Source organism: Dipodomys spectabilis, unplaced genomic scaffold, assembly GCF_019054845.1.
Source record: "Dipodomys spectabilis isolate Male_0828 unplaced genomic scaffold, ASM1905484v1 ptg000096l, whole genome shotgun sequence".
NCBI classification, from domain to species: Eukaryota; Metazoa; Chordata; class Mammalia; order Rodentia; family Heteromyidae; genus Dipodomys; species Dipodomys spectabilis.
The window spans coordinates 11,413,327-11,417,991 of NW_024870773.1; the positions used below are offsets into that span (position 1 = coordinate 11,413,327).

General features: G+C 42.2%; 1 non-coding gene across 1 annotated transcript; it reads right to left on the reverse strand.

The window, feature by feature from the left end:
• Positions 1-2,316: 2,316 nt before the first annotated feature.
• On the reverse strand, positions 2,317-2,423 carry LOC122113326. The gene has a single exon (XR_006148410.1). It is a non-coding gene; the product is annotated as a U6 spliceosomal RNA (small nuclear RNA).
• Positions 2,424-4,665: the final 2,242 nt, after the last annotated feature.

Here is a 4,665-nt window from a genome sequence, read left to right on the forward strand (position 1 = left end):
CCTCTAAGACAATTTTAAGTTATGAATTCACCTCCCCTCATAGATTCAGGACCATTCAGACTTTCTATTTATTTTGTGTTTGATAATTTACATATTTCAAGAAAAATGTCCATTTTTGTCCAAATGTGTCACATGTATTTATATTTGTTTATTTTTATTGTGAAAATACTGTACAGAGGGGTTACAATTACATGGGTAAGATAATGAGCACATTTCTTATCAAACATTATAGCCTCTTGCTTTGTTTCCCCTTCCCATCCCTTCGTATCCTCCTCCCCCCCCCCCCCGCCCCCGTCCTCCCCCACCAAAGTTGTAAAGTTCGTTTTTCCACATAACGACTTGTACATCTCATTGTTGCAATGGGTCCTCCTGTATCCCTGTTTTTACAATTTGTTTTTTCCCTTCCCCTCCACATATACCAACATCACATATATAGTGAAAGCAGGGGTTGTACCATGGGGGAGGGACATACAAGGCAACAAAGACATAATCTTATAAATATGTTAGAAACAATCGCATGAAAGATCTCTCATTCTTTTTTGTTTAGTGGTGGGGCTTGAGCTCTAGGCCTGGGAGCTGTCCCTGAACAATTCAGCTCAAGGCTCATGCTCTACCACTTGAGCCATTGCGCCACTTCTAGTTTTCTGGTGCTTTTTTTTTTTTTAATTGTGATTAAGTGATTACATAATTTCCCAAATTTCACAGTATTGTGGAATAATGATGCTCATTTAAAGTCACAAGCTCATTCTAACTTTCCTGGAGCAAATTGTCTATCACGGTCTATAACATATAACGGTGTACACATATACACCATATATGTGATCATCAGCATGGGGATATTTAGTAGTGGTTCAACCAGATGAGTGGAAGTTCTTTGTTTCTTAAGTCCTGTTAATTTTGTCGTATCACCTAACCTTTTGGATTTAACATCCACTTATCAGGGAGACCATGTACTGTTTGTCTCTTTGCTCTTGGCTTACCTCGCTCAACATGATTTCTTCTAGCTCCATCCATTTCCCTGCAAATTCCATTATTTCGTCATTTCTAATGGCTGCATAATATTCCATTGTGTATAGATACCACAATTTTTGGATCCATTCATCTGTGGTGGGGCATCTGGGTTGTTTCCATATCCTAGCTATTGTGAACAGTGCTGCAATAAACATGGAGGTGCACGTGTCCTTGTGTATTGGTTCCTGTTGTTCAGGGTAGATGCCTAGAAATGGTATGACTGGGTGGTAAGGGAGGTCAATCTTTAGCTTTCTAAGGACCCTCCAGACTGCTTTCCAAAGTGGTTGTATAAGTGTGCATTCCCACCACCAGTGTAATAGGGTTCCTCTTTCTCCACATCCCCTCCAGCATTTGTCGTTGGCTGATTTGTGGATGTGGGACATTCTGACTGGGGTAAGGTGGTAGCTCAGGGTTGTCTTTATTTGCATTTCCTTCACCACCAGGGATGATGAACATTTCCTCATGTGTTTCTTTGCCATTTTTATTTCTTCATCTGAGAAGTCCCTCTTTAGTTCCCTTGCCCATTTAGTAATTGGTTTGTTAGGTTTGGGAGGGATTAGTTTCTTGAGTTCCCTGTATATACTGGATGTTAACCCCTTGTCTGACATATTGCTGGTAAATATTTTTTCCCAGTTAGTTGGTTGTCTTTGTAGCTTGGTTGCGATAGATTTAGCTGTGCAGAAGCTTTTTATTTTAAGGTAGTCCCATTTGTCGAGTTTCTCTCCAATTTGTTGTGACCCTGGGACTCTGTTCAGGAAGTTTCTTCCTGTGCCTATTAGTTCAAGTGTCTCTCCTACTCTGTCCTGCAGTAGTTTCAGAGAAATGAGTACATTTCTTATCAAGCATTGTAGCTTCCTCCTTTGTTTCCCCTTCCCATCCTCCCCCCCGCCCCCCCACCAAAGTTGTAAAGTTCATTTTTTGACATAACGACTTGTACATCTCATTGTTGCAATGAGTCCACCTGATTTGTTTTTTCCCTTCCCCTCCACAAATTATACCAACATCAAATATAGTGAAAGCAGGGGTTATACCATGGGGGAGGGACATACAAAGCAACAAAGAAATAATCTTATAAATGTGTTAGAAACAATCGCATGAAAGAAAAAACATCTGAATACAGATGTTCATTTTCCTAACATCAACTTATCTGACCTTTTCTGCTTGACTCAGACATATACTAGATATTGCAAATAAGGGAAACCATGGGACCTATGTTTCTTTGGGCCTGGCTTACTTCACTTAATATAATTTTTTCCAAGTCTTTCCATTTCCTAACAAATGGGGCAATGTCATTCATTCTTTCTGAAAAATATGGGACGCTTCACAAATTTGCATGTCATCTTTTCACAGGGGCCATGCTAATCTTCTCTGTATTGTTCCAATTTTAGTATATGTGTTGCCGAAGTGAACACACATGTATTTATTGACACATGTATTTCTTTTCTGGGTCCGGTTGTGGGGCCTGAACTCTGGGCCTGGGCGCTGTCCCTCAGCTCTTCTGCTCAAGGCTAGCGCTCTACCACTTGAGCCATAGCGCCACTTCCGGCTTTTTTTTTTTTCTTTTTGCTTATGTGGTGCTGAGGAATCAAACCCAGGGCCTCTGGCATGCAAGGCAAGCGCTCTACCACTGAGCCACCTTCCCAGCCCCTGACACATGTATTTCTACAAAATTCTCTAGGTTTCCTTTTATTTTCTACAAGATTTACATAGTGCTGTCTTTGTCTTTTTTGACACATATTCCTGATATTGTGTTTTTTTCTCTTGTAAAATATTTTTTTTTTTTTGGGTCCGGTCGTGGGGCCTGAACTCTGGGCCTGGGCACTGTCCCTCAGCTCTTCAGCTCAAGGCTAGTGCTCTACCACTTGAGCCACAACCGCCACTTTCGGCTTTTTTCTTTTTGCTTATGTGGTGCTGAGAAATCAAACCCAGGGCCTCTGGCATGCAAGGCAAGCACTCTACCACGGAGCCACCTTCCCAACCCTCTCTTGTAATTTTAATGAAGCATGCTACTAATTTTTAAAAACTCTCTTACAGCCATCAAATTTTAGTATTTAAGTCGATCTGGGGGGGTGGGGGAAAATAATGGACCTAGTTGTTATTGTAAAACATCCTTCTGTTTCAATATTTCCTCTCACCCTGAACTCCAATTTCTTGCTTGTTGAGCTGCTGGGCATCGTTCCATCCATCATTGGAACTCTGTTCATTCCTCCACCTTTTTCCAATTTGGGCTTCAGTTTAGCTCATCTCCACAGCTCCATCTTCATGTTTACTGGTTCCAAACAGTCTCATCCATGCACAACCTTCATCTAGCCAGACGAGGGGATGCAGAGACAGATCTCCATGGCTCTTTTCCTCCCTTTTTTCCTTTCCATCTTAGGGATGAAGGCCTAGCGCCATGTGCATGCCAAGTACAAGTTTTAATACTTAGCTACACCCCAGCCCTGTAGCATCTTTTCTCTGATACCCTGATCCACAAATTTCAGCCACGTTAGTGACCTCAATAGCAATCCCAATCTCCTTAACCCAGCAAGATCTCTTTGGTCTTCCTTCTCTGAGCCAGTCTGGAAAGACACTCCTGGTAGCAGCAAATAAAGGCGATACTGGTACCCAACTCAATTTCTTCTCTTCTCTCCAGAAGCACAGTCCCTGCAGTGTACATTATTCAGTACCAGAAAACAGTTATTTCATACACCTTCGTTTAATAGTCCAGTTTAACAGTTGTTTATTGAGGGCCAGTGCAGTACCTGTGATTCCACTGTGACCAAGAGTGTCATCGCTTCCCCACCCCCAAGTTGTAGTTTTACTTTTAGAAGTTTCAGTTACCTGCAGTCATCGGTGATTAAAAAAATATAAAGTGGAAAATTCCAGATTGAGAGACAGGGAACACACGCACCCAATGGTTATTTAGTTATTTATTTTGCCTGTCTTGGGGTTTGAAGTTAGTAGGGCTGGGGTGCTGCCCCTGAGTCTCTTTATGCTCAAGGCTAGAGCTTTCTACCACTTGAGTCACAGTGCCACTTCTGCCTTTTCTGAATAGTTTATTGAAGATAGGAGTCCCCATAGACTTTTCTGCCTGGGCTGGCTTCAAACCACGCTCCTCAGATCTCAGTCTCCTGAATAGCTAGGATTACAGCTGTGAGCCACTGGCACCCAGCTAATCCAATGGTTATTACAATATTTTGCTATAACTATGCCACTTTATTTTACTTTATTATTAGTTATTGTTGCTACCATATCTGAACTCTGTCATGGATGAAGTGTAGAGAAAAGAGCACATGGGGAGCTGGGATGTAGCTCGGTGTCAAAGAACTTACCTAGAGAGTGCAATGTCCTGGGTTTGATTCTCAGTAACAAAAAAGAAAGAAATACAGTTAAAAAACAAACAACGACTAACCAAGCAAGCAAGCAAGCAAGCAACCAACCAACCAAACAAACAAACCTTAGCCAGATGCTGGTGGCTCGCCTGTAATCTTAGCTACTCAGGAGGCTGAGATCTGAGGACTGCAATTAGAGCCCAGGCTGGAAAGCCCATGAGATTCTTATCTCTAACCACCAGAACACCAAAAGTGCAGATGAGGCTCAAAAGGTAGAGCGCTAGCCTTGAGCTGAGGAGCTCAGCGACAGTGTCCAGGCACCGAGTTCAAACCCCATGAC